General features: G+C 39.7%; 2 long non-coding RNA genes across 2 annotated transcripts; both read right to left on the reverse strand.

The window, feature by feature from the left end:
• Nucleotides 1-1,290: 1,290 nt before the first annotated feature.
• LOC143138871 (uncharacterized) lies at nucleotides 1,291-2,667 on the reverse strand. Its single transcript, XR_012990298.1, has 2 exons — nucleotides 1,765-2,667; nucleotides 1,291-1,732 (listed from the first exon to the last, which is right to left on the reverse strand). It is a non-coding gene; the product is annotated as an uncharacterized LOC143138871 (long non-coding RNA).
• Nucleotides 2,668-2,693: 26 nt separating this feature from the next.
• LOC143138872 (uncharacterized) lies at nucleotides 2,694-8,634 on the reverse strand. The gene is made up of 3 exons (XR_012990299.1): nucleotides 8,268-8,634; nucleotides 6,504-6,780; nucleotides 2,694-3,048 (listed from the first exon to the last, which is right to left on the reverse strand). It is a non-coding gene; the product is annotated as an uncharacterized LOC143138872 (long non-coding RNA).
• Between the last annotated feature and the right edge of the window lie 15,164 nt (nucleotides 8,635-23,798).

A 23,798-nucleotide genomic window follows, 5' to 3' on the forward strand; every position in this document is an offset into this window, starting at 1 on the left:
AGGAGGCGGAGCCAAAGATTGGAAAATGTAGATTTCTAGGGGGCGCTATAGAGTCTATGAATGTGTGAGGTGTGATTTTACATATCTCATATATTTTATGTCATAGATAGATGTCACATGCCAAATTTAGTCTGTTTATGAGGTATGGAAGTTAGAAATGCTAACCCTAGGTTTAGATGGCCATAATTTGCATAGGTCAGACAGGCCTTGATAGGATTACACCAGTTAATTCAAGATAGTACCAACATGTGGCACATATTTTGATACAGGGAATGATAACAAACTTGTTTGTCAAATTTGAAACCTCCAGCTGCTTGTATGTTGTCAGGAGGCGGAGCCAAAGATTGGAAAATGTAGATTTCTAGGGGGCGCTATAGAGTCTATGAATGTGTGAGGTGTGATTTTACGTATCTCGTATATTTTATGTCATAGATAGATGTCACATGCCAAATTTAGTCTGTTTATGAGGTATGGAAGTTAGAAATGCTAACCCTAGGTTTAGATGGCCATAATTTGCATAGGTCAGACAGGCCTTGATAGGATTACACCAGTTAATTCAAGATAGTACCAACATATGGCACATATTTTGATACACGGGATGATAACAAACTAGTTTGTCAAATTTGGGACATCTAATGACTTGTGTATTGCCAGGAGGCGGAGCCAAATATAGGAAATATTGGATTTGGGGTGCTATAGAGTCTGTGAATATGTGAGATGTGATTTAACTACACACTCAAATATAGTTGCTTGTGTGTTGTCAGGAGGCGGAGCCAAAGATTGAAAAAAAGTTTGAATATGTGAGGGTTGAGTCCATTTCACTATATTTTGTGTCATCCAAGGATGTTACATGTCAAATTTAATCAGTCATATTCTAGTCAGATAAGCTTACACCAGTAATTTTCAACTAATAACATGTAGCACAAATTGATATAAAGGGCATAGAAATTGGCAACTGGTTTGCCGTATTTGAGACCAGTAGCTGAGTTTGTATTGCTGTAGCTTCCTGGATGTGTGAGGTCATTTCACTTTGAGGTTTCTGAATGTGTGAGGTAATTTCACTCCGATCCCATATTTACTAACCCTAGGTTAATAGGTCATAGGTCAGACAGGCCTTTGTAGGGTCAGTCACACCAATTACTTCACAACATTAGCACATATAATGCATGGGATTAAAACAGACTTATCTGAGGTTAATTTAAGCCTTGACCTTGCTGATGAAAACCAGAGTGCAGTCAATCAGTGGTCCAAATATATAGAACCAGTACAAGTGAAAGACAATTCAAGTAATTATTTACATGGAGAGTCCTTTACTATCAAAGATGCTTTAATGTACATTGATACATGAAGGGGATATTGAAGTACTCAAGTCCCAAAGAAGGATGACAATACAATAGTATTATAGTCAATTAACATAACTCAATAAAGAATATGGTTACAATTTCAATCATGATTTAAAGAAATTGACTTTCAAAAACTATTGTAATCAATTAGCGTTTTTAAAGTGATTATGGATTTTTATAGTCTAAGAGCAAAAATAGCAGTATTGCTTAAGCCTATGATGCACGTAAGTAGGAATGTTGGACATGTCTTAATTCATATTAATTGACATCTACAGACTATAGGCTTTAAGAAAATATATGGTTTATATGGTAAATTCAGCTGTCCCTTAATAGTGTAGGCCAAAATGTATTAGCTGGACAAAATTCTTCTAAGTTACCCTAGCAACAACCTAGCAACCAACATAAGAACCATAGCAACAACCTAGCAACCATATTAATTACCCTACCAACAACCTCACAACTACCACCACAATGTCAACCGAGCAACCACCATTGCAACCAACATGATTAACCTTGCAACCAGCATAGCAACCACTTTATTTGGAATAGCAACCACCATATCTACCCTAGCAACACCCTAGCAACCTTCTTGGTTACCCTATCAACAACCTAGCAACCACCTGTACAATGCCAACCTAGCAACCACTTTGATAGTCAACCAACATGACTTGCCTTGCAACCATCTCAATTACCCTAGCAACCAGCATAGCAATCACTTAATTTAGTATAGCCACCACCATATCTACTCTAGCAACACCCTAGCAACCTTCTCAGTTACTCTATCACCAACCTAGCAACCAACATGATTACCCTATAAACCTGCATAGCAACCACCATATATCCCGTAGCAACACCATAACAACCTTCTCAGTTACCCTAGCAATAGCTTAGCAACCACTACCATAGCAACCCCTATGTTTCACAAAATACCTTTAGAAAGCATCCAGGGTTTCCCGCAGAAAATTGGTTAGTCAAAGTGGTATGGTGGGGTGGGGTGTTCTTGTTTGTGCGATACAATAAAGACTCCACCATACAAACTATACCACACTATACACATTTTTACAAATAAGAACAGTGAATTAATGTGTGCAACTTTAACAAACATTATACAAACTATACAACAATGAAGTGGAAAAGAATGCAAAAGAAAGAAAAACAACATTTTCAAAATGTGCAAACGTAATCACAGTCACTGCTTATGGCAGAGCTGACAGCATCGCTACAGTCATACTCCTTGGTTTAAAAAAACACAATTCAAGGGCCCTTTGATAATTGCACTCTTTAACAAGTGCGGACCATTTATGCTTTCATGCAGGCTATCGGACTGTTGCCCTGCAGCCTATTCTGCAAGTCTATCTTGATCTATACATGGAGAGTGAATGAAGTTTAGATTATTTTAGACTTTTGTGTAAGATGTGTAAGATTTACACAAACGATGATAAATAAAGTGATGACACCACCCGCTGCAGACCATAGGATGTGAGAATGCGCTCCACAACACAGCTGTAAATGGAAGCAAGGACTGAGGTGTCAAGGCCAGCATGCTTCAGCCCCTTCAGGAAGTGGACAAACAAGGCCTTGTTTACATGCTCGCTGTCTTGTTGTTTGTAGAAGGACACTGCTTTAACAGCTCCTTTGTGTAGGTGTCCTGTTGGAGTCATATAATGAAATGGAATGCATACATCAGGATATCAGGAGCGAGGATCTGTGAAAACATAAGTAACAGAAAGAAATGTAAGATATGTTTAGAACATTTTGAGCTCCAACACAAAGGCAAAGCAGTTTCAGCCATGCAAACCATATATTTTCTTAAAGCCTGTCACTTGTACATGTGAGTTAACATAGACTAGCACATGGCCCACCTTCCTGCAAACTTTGGAGGACATAAATGTATACATGGCACTATTTTGTATATTGTCAAAGTCAGTAGAAAGGTGGGACATGTCTTAATGTATATTAATTGACATCTAGAGGCTATAGGCTTTCAGAAAATATATGGTTTAGGTGGTCAATTCAGCTGTCCCTTAATAGTATAGCCCAAGATGTATCAGTTGTACAGTCGGTTTCTCGATCTACAATATAGGCTTATGTACGCCTTATGATGCACCAAAGTCAGTAGGAAGGTGGGGCATGTCTTAATGTATATTAATTGACATCTAGAGGCTATAGGCTTTCAGAAAATATATGGTTTAGGTGGTCAATTTAGCTGTCCCTTAAAAGTATAGCCCAAGATGTATCAGTTGTACAGTCGGTTTCTCGATCTACAATATAGGCTTATGTACGCCTTATGATGAACCAAAGTCAGTAGGAAGGTGGGGCATGTCTTAATGTATATTAATTGACATCTAGAGGCTATAGGCTTTCAGAAAATATGTGGTTTAGGTGGTCAATTCAGCTGTCCCTTAATAGTATAGCCCAAGATGTATCAGTTGTACAGTCGGTTTCTCGATCTACAATATAGGCTTATGTACGCCTTATGATGAACCAAAGTCAGTAGGAAGGTGGGGCATGTCTTAATGTATATTAATTGACATCTAGAGGCTATAGGCTTTCAGAAAATATGTGGTTTAGGTGGTCAATTCAGCTGTCCCTTAATAGTATAGCCCAAGATGTATCCGCTGTACAAGGCGTTTCTCCATCTACAATATGGGCCTCTGTACGCCTTATGATGCACCAAAGTCAGTAGGAAGGTGGGGCATGTCTTAATGTATATTAATTGACATCTAGAGGCTATAGGCTTTCAGAAAATATATGGTTTAGGTGGTCAATTCAGCTGTCCCTTAATAGTATAGCCCAAGATGTATCCGCTGTACAATGCGTTTCTCCATCTACAATATGGGCCTATGTACGCCTTATGATGCACCAAAGTCAGTAGGAAGGTGGGGCATGCCTTAATGTATATTAATTGACATCTAGAGGCTATAGGCTTTCAGAAAATATATGGTTTAGGTGGTCAATTCAGCTGTCCCTTAATAGTATAGCCCAAGATGTATCCGCTGTACAAGGCGTTTCTCGATCTACAATATGGGCCTCTGTACGCCTTATGATGCACCAAAGTCAGTAGGAAGGTGGGGCATGTCTTAATGTATATTAATTGACATCTAGAGGCTATAGGCTTTCAGAAAATATATGGTTTAGGTGGTCAATTCAGCTGTCCCTTAATAGTATAGCCCAAGATGTATCCGCTGTACAATGCGTTTCTCCATCTACAATATGGGCCTATGTACGCCTTATGATGCACCAAAGTCAGTAGGAAGGTGGGGCATGTCTTAATGTATATTAATTGACATCTAGAGGCTATAGGCTTTCAGAAAATATATGGTTTAGGTGGTCAATTCAGCTGTCCCTTAATAGTATAGCCCAAGATGTATCCGCTGTACAATGCATTTCTCGATCTACAATATGGGCCTATGTACGCCTTATGATGCACCAAAGTCAGTAGGAAGGTGGGGCATGTCTTAATGTATATTAATTGACATCTAGAGGCTATAGGCTTTCAGAAAATATATGGTTTAGGTGGTCAATTCAGCTGTCCCTTAATAGTATAGCCCAAGATGTATCCGCTGTACAAGGCGTTTCTCGATCTACAATATGGGCCTATGTACGCCTTATGATGCACCAAAGTCAGTAGGAAGGTGGGGCATGTCTTAATGTATATTAATTGACATATAAAGGCTATAGGCTTTCAGAAAATATATGGTTTAGGTGGTCAATTCAGCTGTCCCTTAATAGTATAGCCCAAGATGTATCCGCTGTACAAGGCGTTTCTCGATCTACAATATGGGCCTATGTACGCCTTATGATGCACCAAAATCAGTAGGAAGGTGGGGCATGTCTTAATGTATATTAATTGACATCTAGAGGCTATAGGCTTTCAGAAAATATATGGTTTAGGTGGTCAATTCAGCTGTCCCTTAATAGTATAGCCCAAGATGTATCCGCTGTACAATGCGTTTCTCCATCTACAATATGGGCCTATGTACGCCTTATGATGCACCAAAGTCAGTAGGAAGGTGGGGCATGTCTTAATGTATATTAATTGACATATAAAGGCTATAGGCTTTCAGAAAATATATGGTTTAGGTGGTCAATTCAGCTGTCCCTTAATAGTATAGCCCAAGATGTATCCGCTGTACAAGGCGTTTCTCGATCTACAATATGGGCCTCTGTACGCCTTATGATGCACCAAAGTCAGTAGGAAGGTGGGGCATGTCTTAATGTATATTAATTGACATCTAGAGGCTATAGGCTTTCAGAAAATATATGGTTTAGGTGGTCAATTCAGCTGTCCCTTAATAGTATAGCCCAAGATGTATCCGCTGTACAATGCGTTTCTCCATCTACAATATGGGCCTATGTACGCCTTATGATGCACCAAAGTCAGTAGGAAGGTGGGGCATGTCTTAATGTATATTAATTGACATCTAGAGGCTATAGGCTTTCAGAAAATATATGGTTTAGGTGGTCAATTCAGCTGTCCCTTAATAGTATAGCCCAAGATGTATCCGCTGTACAATGCATTTCTCGATCTACAATATGGGCCTATGTACGCCTTATGATGCACCAAAGTCAGTAGGAAGGTGGGGCATGTCTTAATGTATATTAATTGACATCTACAGGCTATAGGCTTTCAGAAAATATATGGTTTAGGTGGTCAATTCAGCTGTCCCTTAATAGTATAGCCCAAGATGTATCCGCTGTACAAGGCGTTTCTCGATCTACAATATGGGCCTATGTACGCCTTATGATGCACCAAAGTCAGTAGGAAGGTGGGGCATGTCTTAATGTATATTAATTGACATATAAAGGCTATAGGCTTTCAGAAAATATATGGTTTAGGTGGTCAATTCAGCTGTCCCTTAATAGTATAGCCCAAGATGTATCCGCTGTACAAGGCGTTTCTCGATCTACAATATGGGCCTATGTACGCCTTATGATGCACCAAAATCAGTAGGAAGGTGGGGCATGTCTTAATGTATATTAATTGACATCTAGAGGCTATAGGCTTTCAGAAAATATATGGTTTAGGTGGTCAATTCAGCTGTCCCTTAATAGTATAGCCCAAGATGTATCCGCTGTACAACGCGTTTCTCCATCTACAATATGGGCCTATATTTAGCAAAATCACAGTAAAAGTAATGCAAAAGTGACGTAAAATACCTGCCAATTGTCCTTTGTATCCACCGCTGCAGTAGACCATGATGTGAGGATGCACTTCATAACACAGCTGTTAATGGAAGCAAGGACTGAGGTGTCAAGGCCATCATGCTTCAGCCTCTTCAGGAAGTAGACAAATGAGTAGCCAAACAAGGACAAACAAGGCCTTGCTTACATGCTGGCTGTCTTGTAGTTTGACACCACTCTCCTTTCTGTGAGTGTTCTGTTGGAGTCATATAATGAAGTGCAACCCATACATCAGGATATCAGGAGCAAGGATCTGTGAAAACATAAGTAGAGGGGAGAAAAAAAAGACATAAAGATATGTCGAGAAAACATTGCAGGACCATCCCTAAACAACACATCAGGACACCTTTCTTTCCTTTTTCATTTGATCACTACTGCAATTCATAGACATATGTTGTATACAGGTGAGACAAGGGTAAAACTGATGTGGGTATTTATTCTATTATAGAATAGGCTACTAAAATATAACTCCACAACTTCAAGTGTCAACACTGTAGTTTTGGAGGAGTATTTGTAGTTTTTATGCAGGAAAATCAGTATAGGCTACTTTGGACATTAAAAGCTGCATGCACTACATGTACGTAGTACACACATGCGTACAATGCATTATTTTGGAGATAGAAATGTTGTTGTACTGCTTTGTTTTTCAGAAAAACGGTAGAAGCCTATAACAGAATTTTTTGTCACATGAATTACCCAGACCCAAAGAAACAAATAGCTTATTATGTGAAACTGACCTGCTTATAATTTAATGTCAAACACCATCTCAACTAATTGAAAAGCAGGATTGCATCACCATCGCACTCATTCCGATAATTTAACCATAACATGTCGTGAACAACGATTTATTTGTATATCATATCATGTATTTGTCCACATCTTTTACCATTATAAGACATTGAATTGAACTAAGATATTGCTAAGATATTGAGACAGTAGGAGAGTGGCATGGAACAATAGGAAACAGACACGTCACCAACAACAATGCCAGTGGCCTACTGTAATTACTGCTATTATTATCATTATTATGTATTATTATCAATTTGTTTTGTTATAGTCTAGACACACATTCCATATTCACTGTATAGGCTATTTCTGTCACTGTACACATGTCATCTGGAAAACTTGCCTATTTATCTAACTGCACTTCTAGTTGGATGTCAACTGCATTTCATTGGCTCTGTACCTGTACTACTCTTTTAAATTACAATAAAGTTGAATCTAATCTAAATCTAGCCTAATCTAATATCTAATATTATGGGCTACACACATTGCAATTCTCTATTGAATTAAACCCCTCTCTTAATCAGGTTAAAGAAATACAATATTATATTATAATATAAGTGAATATCTAACATCTGGAGAACTGCTGTATCAGAATACAATTGTTTTATACCTGATATGTGGCCTAAAACAATGCGCGTTTTCGCAACGAAATCTATTCACGTTCATCATGATTATCGATTATACATGCCTGGCTGATAGGCTACCTCCCAGCTGTTAGCTGTAGCCCACACTAACAATATTAGGCTACAATGTTAATTTACACAGACAACAGCTGTTTTACAGATTAATGTAACATTACATCATGCACGTTAGCTAAATTATAAATTGTGCAAGCCTACTCTGAATTCACAGTATTGCCCATGCATAGGCTACTATTTCATGTTAAATCAACTTTAAAATGTTTTGCTCAATTGCTAGCAAAATGATCATGCTAGCGGCAGTAGCAAGGCTCACCTCATTTCCCATTTGGATTCTTCTTTTTTCTCCGTCCCTGCTCGGTTCTTGTTTCTGGATTCTGGGGTTCAGCCTTCTAAAACTGCTAGCTAGAAGGTGGCTCCTTCTAACCCACAACTCAAAGCAGGCTTAAGAGTGTGAAACTGCACGTCAAAAGCATCAAATAACATTCTCGCCATTTTGTGAGGTCAGGCTTTTTTGACAGATGACGTGGTTCTGTTGGCTCGTTGAAAGCGAAATACAACGTGATAGTAACACGATAATTACGTCCTGCTCAACACGTTTTTTAACAAGGAAACGTGTTACACAACACGTCCCAATAGATTAATTAACGTGACAGTGACACGTTCAGACGTGAGACTGGGTTGGACACAAAGTATCTGCGAGGGACCAACCCTGTCCCCGAAATCAGTCTGTTCAGCTCCAATCAGCCCCTCAAACAGCAAGAGGCATAAGAGAGACTTAACTGAATATCATTTTGAAGTATTGAAATTGGAGAAAGAGAAAAATATGATTCAAATTAAAAATGCAATATTGCAGAGAGAAGTGCTTGTTTTACAGAAGGAAGTACTGCAGCTTCAAAAAGATACACTCAAGACAGGTTTACAACCAGTGGAGATGCTTTTCAATGAAGTGTAGGCCTATGTATATCAATTGAGAATGTGTTGTTTTATTTATTTATCTGACCTGTTTAAAATAATTAAATATTTTTATTGATTGAACAGTTCTAATTACTCTGTGAATTTCAATATACTACACTTCTGTTCTTATATTAATTGCAGTGGAATGAAGGCAACCATATCAGAGCATATTTTTAAGGTGAAAAAAAAAAACATGTAACTCTCTCTTTAGACTTCGTAGACAGATTCCTGTCTTTAATCAATGGTCAGTAATAAATGAAAACAATAGATGTCTGCATATCAGCCAGCAGGTGGTTAGGTGGCTGGGCTGCAAATGTTTGTAAGAGGCAGGTAGGCTGCATAGGTGGCTACATGAGTGCTGAATCCCATGACCTAAACAAAAAGAACACACAAGAACATAAAGTTAACACTGTACTACTATTGCATTAAACTGCTTGAATATGCACATGATTATTTTAAGATTATATATGTTATATGAACATAGATTTATTATAAACCTGATCATACACACCTTAACTATGCAGTGAAATGGTTATCTATCAAGGTTCTTCGAACAGCATTTCCATTAGCCGTGGCATGCTCCTCTTGGCCATGTGCACGGTCCTCATGGGGATCCTCTTCAGCCTCCTCTGGCAGCTCATCTCCAACTCTCTTTCCGAAATTGTACAGCACTGCTACTGCCACAATGACTTTTAATGTTGTCTCTAGCTTTGTTCGAAGTCCATCATGTAAGCAAGGAAACCTTCGTTTCCAAACTCCAAACACTCTCTCCACAAGACCTCTTGCTTCAATGTGGCTGGCATTGTATCGTCTCTCCGCTGGTGTTTGAGGGTTTAAAAGAGGCGTCATCAAGTATGTGCGACAGGGATATCCGTTGTCACCTACTAGGTGGCCTTGAAATGCATTTCTCTCCATTAGAGCACAGAGGTGGCTATTATCAAAGATCCTGCTGTCGTGAGTTGATCCTGGCCACCGGGCTACAATGTTGGTGATAAGGGCCTTCTCATCACACACAACCTGAACATTAATAGAGAAGTAGCCCTTTCTGTTGCGAAAAAGCTCACCATTTTCTCCACCAGGGTTTTTAATGGGGATATGAGTGCAGTCAATTGCTCCCAGCACTCCAGGAAAACCAGCTCTTCTATAAAAACCAGCTGATGTTTCTCCTGTTGGGCCAAATCTGACATACTGGTCTTTTAAAGCTGCAATGGCTTCTGATACCCTTTCAACAATCCTACTCACGGTTGATTTATGCACTCCAAAAAGGTCCCCATCCACCATCTGGAAGCAACCGGTAGCATAAAACCGCAGGGCTATCAGTAGTTGGAGCAAAGGTGGTATAGCTGCATTCCGGTCACTGCCATGTTTGATTGCGTACATGGTTTTTTCATTTAACCTTAGGACAGATTCCTTGTTAAAACGGTACCTCTTTGAAAATTCCTCATCATCATAAAACTCCATTGGGTTGAGACGGTCTCTAATTTTCCTTCGTGGGACTCTATTTTCTTCAAACCATCTGATATATGCAGCCATTTCAGAAATGTAAACCACCTCAGCAGTAGGTTTAAAATTAATCCCTAACTGAAATTTAAATCTGAGTTTAAAGCAGTTGAGCAACAGGGTTAAAATTAATCCAGGTTTATATTAATTTCTAAGCCAAGATTAAAAGGATGGTTTAAATGTAATCTTGATTACTTTTAAACTAGATTTAAAGTTTGGTGCAACTGGATTAATGGATAAACCTTGATTTAATCCAGGTTAAGACTTAATCCTTGTTGGTGCAACCCTTCCCAGAATGTTAAAAAGGAAGTCTTGTGGGGCCAACTATGATGCTGATAATGGAACTCTCTTGAAAGGGTCTATATATTAGGGTGACCACCTGTCCCGCGTAGCGCGTGTGCGCACAGCGTTTGAGGCCCAATTCATGCGTCCCGCAAATTGAGACTGTGTCACGCATAATCAATGCTGGTCAAAAAAAAGTTGGTCGCTCTATATCCTGCAGCCGGTTGCACCAGTTGAAAGTAATTTCCATCTTAGCTTAGTTCTAACGTAAACTGGCACTACGAGCTACTAAAATGTATCGGGTTGCACCACTCTAAATAGTTTCAGCGTTAACACCAAAGAATCCAAAGACGGGCTCAGGTAACACTAAGCTATGACTTAAATTACACCCCCCTCTCCCTAGGTGTAAGGTCCGTCGTAGGTAATTTGTTAACATGGTTTTCTCATTTAAATTGTGGGGATGTTAAATTTAACTAAGTATAAGTCGAGAAGAGTTACATACGCGACCGATTACACACATTTAATTTAGCTACTTGCTGTAAGCGATAAAAAAGGGAAAAAAATAAATATATTTATATATATATATATATATATATATATATATATATATATATATATATATATATATAATTAGGTGGCACTGCAGAATAAGAAATAGAAGAGCCGTAGCCTATATATTAACAGGCTAAGTTTGCAATTTAGGAGCCTACTGCAACAAATGTTTTCTTTAAATTACAAACGGTAGCCTAGGTAAGACTGCATGTTTTGGTGGCTAGCTGGGTAGTTGTATTCAAGGATTGACAGGCTAGAACAGTGGTTCTCAACCTTTTTTCAGTGATGTACCCCCTGTGAAATATTTTTTCAGCCAAGTACCCCTAACCAGCGCAAAGCATTTTTAGTTGAGAAAAAAAGACTTAAAACAGAGCACTGTGCCATCAGTGTCTAATTTATTAAACTTTGGAACTAATAAACACACACACATACACATACAACTTATACTTTCCTGAAATATTTATTAAATAATTGTGTTTTTAAGTATTTTTGCATGGATTCTACTTTTTAAATATATGTATATTTTAACCCTTAGTTTTTTCTAGGGCATTTTTCCTACCTTTATTCATAAGGATTTATTCTGGTCATTTTAAGTGCCACACACACATATTATATATTGCTTTTTTCCAGCAGAGTCTAGGCTATCCATATCTGCCATCATTTCATGTATTAATACTAAAGGATTAAAATATAAAAAGCGTATAATAAAAAATATTATATTTTGACATGTATCTCACCACAGCAAGCTCATAGCTCTACATGCATTTCATGTGTGTGTAGGGCAGACTGTCATGAATCTAGCAATATCATTGCCACGGTGGAGGGATTCTCTGGGGCTGAGCAATTTACAGACATATGTGGTGTGCGCCTTACAGAAATAAATGCCTTTTTTATTTATTTATTTATTTATGACCTTTCTGCGCTCCATATCTGGAACACGAACTGATCTGACCTGACTTGACCCGAGTTTACGTGTGTGCCTGTCTGCACTCATGATTCTCTACAACTTTTAACTGTGTTGCCATAAACAAAGTAAAGGCAAAAAAGGTGTTTCTTTGTCGAACAAATTGGGATGCAATGTGAGCCTTGAATTGAATGCCATGCAGGAATTTGCTAGGATCTCAAAACCGGATTATGAACATTCTTTGCCATAGAGAAAAACAGACAAAAACGTGAGGTAAGTCGAGCTATATGAAGTTATTATTTTGCTGTCACTTCGTCTGTTTTATAACCCAGAAGGATGTACTTGGTATCAAATGATAGCTCTGTGTCTACTCTTTCATCTGCGCATATCTATGTGTTCACGGGTTCGCGAGTAGCCTAATTCAAAGGAGAGTAATGGGTGCGCAGGTGAACGCAGAGACTGTAAATATGATGGAATTTGATTTAATTTCATGATTTGTATAATCTTCATACTTTAACGTACAGACAAGTGCGTGGTCTCGTTGGAAAGCCCCACTTCTGCTCTGTGACACATTAAAGGCTTCTCGCTGCTGCTATAAACAGTTGTGGAGCAATCACAGTAAAATTGACAGAGTTGTTTTCGACTCTAATAGAGTCGATTCTGACTCTGTCATAGAGACCCATTGGTCCCACCCCACAGAGAGTAAATTTGACTCTTCTCCTAGAGCACATTTTTCAGAGTTAAATTTACTCTATAGAGAGTTGGAAAATCACCAAGATAAACTCCACAGGGAGTAAAGAAAAATCTACTCTATAAGCCAACAACTCTTTCCAGAGTAGTCATCTTTACTCTTAATGGGGTAATCTTTATCTCTATTCAGAGTTTATTCCCAGCTACTCTTGCTAGAGTCACCATTTTGCTTGTCTTTATTTACCCTTTATCAAGTTCTACAAAATCTGAAGGACATACAGACAAATTATTGAAAAAATATTTATTACAAAATATTAAGTTAATGTATCAATATACAATATAATAAAAAGTTTAAAAAGTTTCAATTTTTTTTTTCTTTTGTAAATGCATGTACAACACATTTGGCATCAAATGGAACACATAATATCAAGTTGTTGTTAGTGATACATTAGCTTACATACCAATTTTACTCACTCTACAGTCTGTACTGAAACATTCTAGCATCACCAACATGTTTAAGTCCACACATTCTAACAGTGAAGCTACACCAGGCGCGTAACTGAAGCGTTACGTTCGCATAGCGTCTGCTGCAACAATTAGCTGCCACTATAATCAATGGAGGTAGCTACAACAGACGTGATCGCGGCGCGTACGTTCGAAAAAAATAGACCATTTAAAATGAATGTTACACGTCGCGAACGGAACGCTTCAGTTATGCGCCTGGTGCAGCTCATACCTAAGGCATGATCCAATGGATGGGGCCTAGAAGAGATTTTCAAGATGACTTAAAGTATGATTCATTTCCTCAACACTTTGCTTATCACTCAAAAAACTGAATAGTTTCCTTAACCTGTATCTCATGTACAGCAGAATGCATAACAGGAACCACTGTATCAAAATCTACCGCCAAATCATTACTTCTGTGTTCACTACAGTTATTTTCCAAAATATGAACATTATTAACGCTATACTCATGTAACCTTCCCAAATGTTTTCTAAAAGCCAGAAAATCACCCTGAAACACCCAGTCTCACCACACTTTAACCTGAGTGTTCTACCAGGACACCGCCCATGTGGTGATTCTGCTACCTGGATCCTTTTTTGTAGTTCGATGCTGGAGGAAGAAAGACCTTTACTCTGTTTAATAGTCTTCTCTTTGAACATAGTTGACCACCTCTCAAGAAGGTTCGCTGAAATCTCACCAAACAGTAACACAGTCTTGCTCTATCTGATCCATTACATCCACGAATCGAGAGAATGTTGCAAGCATATGAGGTGATTGAGGGTCATGGACCATTTTTTCTGACGATAATCAAACGTTCACCTTCAGCCGCACAACTTCTTCATCAGAAGAATGCTTCATTAGAGATACCGCCTCTCTCAGCTGTTCTTCATTCAGGACTGGCTCGGGCACATCTTCAGAAGCTGGTCCTCCATTATGTTCACTGTGTGCTGGACTTTGTGGTTCCTGAGGCTTTCAATACGTCAGGCCAGGTACCCTGAACCGCTGGCTGGATCATAGAAATGTTCCTATAAAACAGTGTAAAGTAGGGTGAGTTCCAGCATTAAGGGGAAATCCAGCGATTTTCCAAATAGATCTCCATTTCTTGGGTCACTGAGTATGTAAAACGAAAACAATCGGTTTTACATAGCTCGAGTTGCTACAGCCAGCAGCCAAAGCGACTGTGCAGCTACAGCGCTACACTCTGGGGTCATGAACATTGGGGCTCAGGAACATGCCCCTAGAGTGTAGCGCAGTAGCTTCCTGGCTGCAGCATCTCGAGCTAAGTGAATCCGATTGTTTTTTTGTTTTGTTTTTTTTCCCCCTGTACCGACAGTTCTCGGTGACCTTGAGAAATGGAGATCAATGTGAAATTCAGTGCACTGTAAACAATGTATTTGATCTTAAACAGATTCATTACAATTTGTATGCAGAAATACTTATGAAATGGTTTAATTTCAAGTTCAATAATTTAAAAGAGACAAAAAATACTGTTCATCTGGTGGTGGAGATGCTGGGATTTAAAGTCAAAAGTCAAGCACAGCATGACAAATCCACACACTCACATCTGTGCAAAATTATCTTTTTATATAGCTTTCGGTCATAGGCTTTTTTCAGGATTCCTGAAGAGGGTCTATGACCGAAATCTAGAATAAAAAGATCATTTTGCACAGATCTGAGTGTGGAATTTTTTTGAAAAAAGAAAAAAATACCTCAGTGTGGGTTTCAGTTTAGGTTACCTTTGTGTTAATGGGCAGCATAAAGATTTTACCAATATTTAACTAGGGAAAAAATGCCACTTACTTGCTCTACCCCATCATCTCCCTTGGGCTTATTTGGAGACAAGGCAGTGGTGTCATCTGAATCACATAATGCATCTACTACAAAGCAGAGGACAGAATAAATCAGTAATATAGTCATGTCCAGTACCTGTGATGGCTGTATGTCATGTAGTCTTTGATGGCTGAGATTTGTAAACACTAAATAGGCTCAAAGACGGACATAATCAACATCCACAAACCCCACAGAATGGCATTCCATCAAAACAATGTGTTGCAACTGCTTTTGATATATTCACAAAACTTGTACCAAGTTTTAACTACATTCCATATTACAACTCACCATCATCTTCTGCAGGCTTCAGCTTTAATACACCACAATTTGGATCCTTCACCACATCTTCAGACACATAGTTGTCAATCTTCTGTACCAAACTCATCATACATTTTAGCCCAGCTTGGTGTTTGGCTTCAAATTTCATGAACACTAAAATAAAAATTAACAGAACATTACAAAAAAAAACTGACAATAGACTTAAACAATGCAACAATTGAATAAATCAATACCTTGGTTAAAGAAATCCTCTAGAGTGGCATCAGTTTCCACCATTTTAATGTATCTGGTCTGGTATTTTCACCAACATCCTGAGAAAACATAAAATCAAACATTCAGACAAAATCAACACTACTTTTAAAACACTTTCTTAAAACAAACCAGGTAACAACTATCTCAATGACACTGACTAAACTAGTAAATGTGGCACGTGCACCTGTTGGCACTTTGCACTGAACATGTGTCTTCTTTGCTATCAATGATGCACATTCAGCAATCAGCACATGTCCTTGATAGTAAATTAATGCAGCTAGTTCTGAAATAACCAACTAGTGAAGGCCAAATTCATGCTTATGGATGCCTGTTTTACGTGAAACAAGCTTTTTGGTAGAGCATGAACTTTAAGCTAATTTGCCCTATTAATGACCGTTAATGTTAAGTAGCTAACAACAGTAACTGTTACCTCATTAAGCTAACCGTAGCCTTTATTTGATATCTGATTTGCATTATGCTAAGCTGCCAATGAGAGCTACGTTGGCTGATAGGCTAACCAAGTCAATGTTGACCATTAAAGACGATTATACTGGTATCATATTTGGTTGAGTAAATATTAACATGATAAAAAAAACGTATAGCATTGTACAATACAGGAGCACGAATTGACATGTACCTCATGTTACACAGAGGTAACGTTAACGTTCATGTTAACTTTCAACCTTCGTTAGCAGTTAACTTAACGTTAACGTTAGCCCCTGAAGGTCAACACATTTCAGAATGATATCTTGACCATACATTTACATTAAGTTACACTCCTCTTTCGCGTCACCGCTTATCGTTTATCATTTTCGAGGCATACTACAGAACATGTGAAATAAATCTCTTGTAAGTGTATTTTATATGAACATCTACTCACCTTCAACTGCAGTTCAGAGAGATTCTAACCAGGCTCCGTCGCGTCGCTGCATTCTCTCAAATGGAAGGAAGTGGGTGATAGGCTACTAACGTTCGTCTCTGACCTGAGATGCCCGAGGGCACGTTCCGCCAGTTAGTAATTTGCCTGAGCCCTTACACACTTGCATGTAACAAACATACAATAATAATAATAATAATATTATAATGTTTGTTCGCTTTGACTATTCTTTGTGAACAGCTATAGGCTTGATAACAGAAACTCCGTTTATAGCCTGGTTTATGGGTGATAGCTTAGCAGTATTTGCCTATTTTACTGTAGCACATGCTAGCCTACAAACTTGCAAGTATTTTTTTAGTAGCCTAGTCCAGAAAAAAAATCTTAACGCTACCGAATGACTTTGGAATAAACCAGAAGAAAACACTTTCTTTTATGAATAATATTCAAATAATAATTAGGCAAACATCTCCCAAGAAATTTCTAAAATGGCGTCCAAATGAGAAAATGGGGTGGATGATTAACTCTTGTGATTTTAACTCTGTTGTTTAACTAATATGCTAGAGTACATTTTACTCCAACTGTAGTAAATGTAACTCTATTAGAGTCAATAACAGTCTACTCTGTCATTTTAACTCTTGGAATTTTACTGTGATGTAACAGAGAAGAAAGGGTGTGTTTTTTGACGCACCTTGTCAATGCTTCTACGGGTTAAATTTCACATACCCCCTGGAGTGCCTTCACGTACCCCTTTACTTGCCCATTTGAGAACCACTGGGCTAGAAGTTCGCAATTCAAATTTCCACTGGAGCTCCAAGCGGATTTGTACACGCAGCCTTCAACACTGTTACAGCTCTTTGAGTCATGGTAACATGTATTTTTTTTGGTAGGCTACATTGCTAATTTAGATACACCTATGGTGTGGGTGCTTTTGTGTTTCTTTAGGAATCCGCCGTCTTGGTTTGTATAGAAATGAATATTAAGTGATGTAAGAGGTTGGAAATACGTACATCGATGTTTGATGGCTACCTATTAAGTGACATAGACTATAGTCTACACTACACTAAGAGGTTGGAAATAGGCCTACTGGATGGTTGATAATAGGTGACGTTCCTATAAGTAAGACAGTAGGCCTACAGCGATGTGTAGTAGCTAGCTGGTAGTTCTGTATTTCAAGGATTGACAGCTAGAAGTTTGCAATTTAATACTGCAACAAATGTTTTATTTGTTTATATTACAAAAACGGTAGGTAGGCCTATTGGTGTTTGAGCGGCTTGCCGGCTAGTTCAGTAGGCTATTTCAAAGACACTTGCGTTCCTTCCTGTATGTTGGGTCCTTCAACAGAAAACAATAAACTCAGGCTAATTATCGAACAGCAAACAACATTCTGACCAATGAAATTCTTGAAGTGCAACGGCTAATAGACCAATCAGAATGTATTTTATGTATTTTGTGACGTAATCATGCAGATAACCCATGCAGATCAGGTAGCCTACCCACAGCAACTCTGAGTAAGTTCAAGAGTGACTTGCTGTGACATCATAAAGGTTACCAAATGACAAATAGGCATGACATTCTAGAACAAGATATGATTTGGCTACATGTCATTTCTAGCTAACACAATAACTGGATAAACAACCTTGGCCCTCACTCCAAGATGGTTTGTGAAAATGTTGGCAATGAGTTCTGCAAACACCCGGCATGGTACAGACTGGGAACAGAAGTGTTAGCAGTAGAGTCACATCGAGAGAGGGGGCTGCAGGAGGTGCTCTCTACACCTGCTGTGGTCACCACAGAGCTGGAAAGCAGCTGTGCATGCTTCATTATTGGACTTGCCTGTTTTGTTATGTTCGTAATTTGCCTTTGGACCATCAAGTCTAAATTTGAACGGGTAAGTTGCAGGACAAAATGTTGTGGTTTTTTTCATATTACATCTAGTTTCTATCATATTACAATATAGCTCCAACAATTGTACAAAAATGTATTACAAAATTGCACAAATCACATCATGACTTGGAGTCCTTGTAGCAACCTTGAGCGTTGTTAAGGCACACTGATTTTGGAATACTCTGAGTGGTAGTAGAGTGGTTGTAATGCTGTTGTGATTATGCTGGTCAAAATGGTTCTATGTGACTGATGAATGATCCGTTTCCACAACCTCTGGGCAGGTATGCAGCAAGTGTGGGGGACGCCTCATCTGCCAGTGCCTGAGGTCCCTGGAGCAGCTCCTGGTGAAGGTGAAGACCATTGAGCAGCGCATGGGGGTGCTAGAGGACTCCCTGTCCTCCACCAGGCAGCTCACCAGGGCGTCACTGGACGAACCTTTGCTGAAGGAGGATCAATCTGACTGATGAGAAATACTTTTGGATTTTTAATACATTTAATATGTGTTTAATATGAAAATAAAAAAGCTCTGCATATTAGCTCATTTGTTTTTGGAAGGGTTCATTTCCCATCTCTAATCCCAAGTATTTATTTTTGGTGTTTGTTTACCAGACTCTTTTGGAGTAATCAGAGAGAGAATACACATGTCGATACTGATATTGATTTGTGCTTGTTGTGATATGCAACCATTCATTTAGATCTCAAAACAGCTGACCACCTGAATTTAGTCAGTACATCACCGATTAACTGCTGTGTTGAGCTTATCCACAAGATGCCACTGTGACACCCTCATGCAATTGTATTAGGGTTCTCTGGCTGCACTTCTTCATCAATGGTTGGTGGCCAGGTTGAAAGAGCACTTTCATTGCAGTTTGATATGCTGTCATCATTTACATCAAAGGAAATAGAAAACCCATGTAAGCACATACTGTAACACATCCAGCAGGAAGTGTTCCCGTAGAGAATTCTCCCCAGCCCTTTCCAGAGACAAATCACTCTTGCGGGAGGCACTGAGATATGCTCTGACATAGGCCATATGTGTCATGTGACGTGTGTAGAGAAATGGACTGTGGCCTTTACATATATCATGCACATGCTCATTGATGCCCGTAGCAATTTCATCTGCAAACACATCATGGTGGCATAAGCATTCAGCAATAAATGTCTGTGGATAGCAGGAGGAGCTAGATTGTCATAGCACAGCATCTCATACCATAAGATATAAGTCTTTGTGCTACATTATGCCAAGACTAGAATTAGATCTTCAGCAGCACTAAGTCAAAGAGGAGGTAGACCACCGTACCAACAACAACACCACCTCACACTAGCCTGTATGCCACATGGTTGGCAGTCCAAAATGAGATTTTCTCTCATGTTAGCTTGTCACTGATGGGAGCCCATTAATGAGCTCATTTGAGGAACACCTCCCCTGGTTAGAGAACCGGAGGGAGGGAGGGTCGGCAGTGGCGGTGGGCGAGGGCCTGGAGTGAGGGATTCTCAGGCAGGTTGTTTTGCCGCCTTGATCCTCATCACTGTCTTGTTATTACTCTGTGATAGGGCTCCCTTCATTTCCTGCCATCAGCAGTGTCCAAGCAGAGGGGGAAGAGATTGCTTTGAGCCAACACAGACAGCATTTATCAAAGGACAGAGCCCAAAACCCACACATACACATATCTTCCACACAACATGCTATTTTCATTTAATAAAAACATCAAATACACCAGTGGAATAAATCATAGCAACAACATTTCTCAATCTCCTATGTGATCCATTTTGTAGACAGTAGATGCATTACAATACAGCTTTTTCAGCTTCAGCTGCATACTGGCCGGGTTCCCAGTGCAGTTCTTTCAATCATAGTTTAGCTCTGACTGTACTAAACATACGGTTACTGGATTTCAAAAACGTGTGTAGTGTCATCATATCATCTTTGTACTTGATATATACTGTCATATCATATAACTGTTATATATTTATTTTCGCTAGAGAAGGAGAGGGCAAATTCTGCTGCCGCCCAGCCAGCTAAGTCATCTTCAGAGGCAGGCTCACAAGCGATAACACATCACAGATTTAAGAGACAGGAGGCCCCTCTGGAGGGCCTCGGCCTTCTGGTGTACACACGCACTGAATTGATGACGCTGGGCCGTCACTCTGGAGTCCATACATTCTGCGCGGTGACAACACAAATAATTGCCTATATCAAACGTCTCTCTGTCCAGTCCAGTCCACACACACACACACACACACACACTTTCTCACTCACACACACACACACACACAGAGACACACACTTCAAATGCACTGTGAGGAGTGAGCCAAGACCAGTCACCCGAGGCTGGAGGATACGCTGGGTCATCATCACATCAAACAACAGAGGCAATGATGTGTGCTGAGTGAAATATACACTGTACAGTTGTGTACGGTGAAAACCATCCTCTGTGTCAATGAGCCATGCTTACTGGAGGTCTGAACACACTCATCAGGGGACGATGTGCCTGGGCCCTGCCTGGGTCCTGCCTCCCCTCCGCTGTGGGTCTGATCCGCTCAGCTCTGTTCTTCTCGCCTCTGTTCTGCCCACACAGTCCCTGTTGACCGAAGCCGGATTAAAAGCCACGTGGACGGAGGGAGACAAACGAACCAACAGCGCGCCGCTCCCACTGTGGGGATTACAGAATGCAGCGAACGACTGCTGGGGTCTCGGAGAGCAGGCGTGGTGTGTGTTTCTGTTAGAGGCTTTTCATTTTATTTGAGCCAAAAAAAAAGAGGAGAATGAGGAGAAGCAAGCCCCCCCCCCCCCCCCCCCCAAAAAAAAAGATTTTAATATGTATGACTTGCCTGTGTAGATGTGTATGCTAGTGTCAAATTGGCATTGAAGGGGTAAAATAATGAGTGTCTCTGTGTGTGTGTGTGTGTGTGTGTGTGTGTGTGTGTGTGTGTATGTGTGTGTGTGTGTGTGTGTGTTTGTGTGTGTGCAGTGTGAATGGAAGCCAGAGGGATTCTGGAAACTGCCGTTTCAGTGTTTTACTTTAATTGGAAATGAAACAGCTCAAAGCCATTCTAAAAGGAGGTAGTGGACTGAGCTGATTAAAATATGCTCTCTCATAACTGACTTTATTCCCTAGTTTGTTTGATTGAAGTGTATCACCACATGGTTCTTTCCCATAGCTGTCCTTAAGTACAGTTTGTGGAAGGCTTGAGGTGTCAGAATAGTAGGCAGCAGGTCTCCCACTCAAGTGTGCAGAGGACTGAAGCCATGATCATACTCACTCACAGACATGCGCAAACAACTTGCAATACTGATATTATATGTATGGCATTGTACTTTGAAGTCAACTTGGAGTCCGTCCATATGGGCAGCTGGTGCCTTTGTAGAGCTGTGGCCGCTTGGACAAGCAATAACTAACTGATGTTATGTAAATAAACACTAACATAAACATGGCAACCGACACTCAGACAGTCTTTTTATTGGCTATAATAGCCTCTACAAATATTATCTTAGTGTCTGGTTTTATGTTCTTTCAAAAATATTTTTGTAGTATTTGTAGTACATATTTTTGTAGTATTTGTGTACATTTATATTGCTGTTTACCTTTGTATTTTGTACTAGACATAGTAATCTCCATAGCACATACTCTGCATAACATATCACTGCTTTTTTCCACTTATGCATACTGTTCTCTGCCTGGAATCTAAAAAATCTGGTAGATAAATACCAGTACATGAGTTATGATTGGACTGGAATTAAGAGTTGATGTCAATGTAAATCAGTGAAGGATTGTTGTATGTAAACACACAGATGCACACAGAGAGACACAGCGAGGGAAAGAAACACACATGGAAATACACAAGAGGGAACATGTGAGGCATAGAGAGACAAGTGAGAGTGACAGCCATCCACAGGGACAGCAGGTCAGGCTTGATTGAACATGGCCCCTGAGACACTGTCATTATAGTATACTGTATGCCACAGAGTCTCACATTACACACATGATGAGATGGATAAAGCATTTATGAACTGCTAACAAGCATGATCTGTAATGACAGCGTCTATGGAAAATCAGCCCGCAGAGGGTTGGAGGCCAAACACACCTCTGCAGGCTATACTAATTCTGCAGCTATTATTCTCTCTCTCTCTCTCTCTCTCTCTCATCATTTGTTTCACAGTATGGGCCAAGCCTTTCACTCAGTAATGCTATATGCACAGGTATCCCTCAGCATTCCTCTCACTATGACAAAGCTCACTTTAAGCTCACTTTAAACTTGATACGTACACTCCTAAAACAAAAGCTGTGTATATTTAATGCATTGCAACAACAAAGCAGTATTAGTCAATACTATTCTTTAACTGAAAATGTCTCTGCATCAAAGTAATCACAGGCATTTTCCGGAGGACAAAGTTGATTTGGCCTATTGATTTCATCCAAAAATGTACAGCTACAAATGTGGGTGTTGGTCCCAGGAAAACTATAAACATAAAAGCAGTTCTCATTGGTATTCCTCTCCACTGTCCTGCTCACACATTGATTTATGTTATGTGGATCGATCCACTCGTGGAATGTGTTGTTTGTTGTTGGCACAAAATGAGTGAGGCTAGCAGAGAGACACCCTGCCCTGTATTTCTTTTATTTGGTTGCTGCTGTGCTTGAATGTGTAATCAGCCAGATGCATTCTCAACACCACCACCACCATACAAAGTCTTTTGGAGCTTCCAGAACATGCGGTTTGTTCAACATCTAAGTTTACTTGATGTCTTTTCATCCATGAAGAGAGAGGGAGGGTGGGAGGGATGAATAACAAGTGAGCTAGATATGGGAGACCCTTGCCCTAATCCACACAAGACCCCTTAAAAAACTCCAAACTAAGAGAAAATCCATGAAACAGCTGCAGGCATCCACAGTGGAGTCATTCGGCCTGTTCCCCTCAGTGCTGGTATAAAAGCGAGTTGACCAGATGAAATCGGTGTGGATTTATAAGTTATTGCATGTATGGTCCATTTGATTGAGGAGGGCAAGATCAGAGCCAAGTGATAGTTTTGTTTGTTTGTTTTGTGCACTGCTCTCATTCATCCTTGCGTTCTCTCTATTTGACCTCTCCAGTAAATGAAGATAATTTCACCCCTTCTTTCCTAATTTTGTCTACTCATATCACAGTCTAGTTCACTTCAGTCTGCCCTGATACCACACAGTCTAAACATTCTGTAGTTGGTGGGCAGGTCAGCTGACAGGATCTCAATAGATTTGAGTTTAAAGGGAATGCTCCTGTGGCTGGCTGCCTTGGTGCAGCATGTGATGATTACAACGTTTGGCAGATTTTATTTTTGACTCTTTCGACTCAAACC

The sequence above is a fragment of the Alosa pseudoharengus genome, unplaced genomic scaffold, assembly GCF_046254945.1.
Source record: "Alosa pseudoharengus isolate Yale_2024_CS ecotype anadromous, Long Island Sound unplaced genomic scaffold, YU_APseudo_1.1 YU_APseudo_1.1_scf_22, whole genome shotgun sequence".
Lineage (NCBI taxonomy): Eukaryota > Metazoa > Chordata > Actinopteri > Clupeiformes > Clupeidae > Alosa > Alosa pseudoharengus.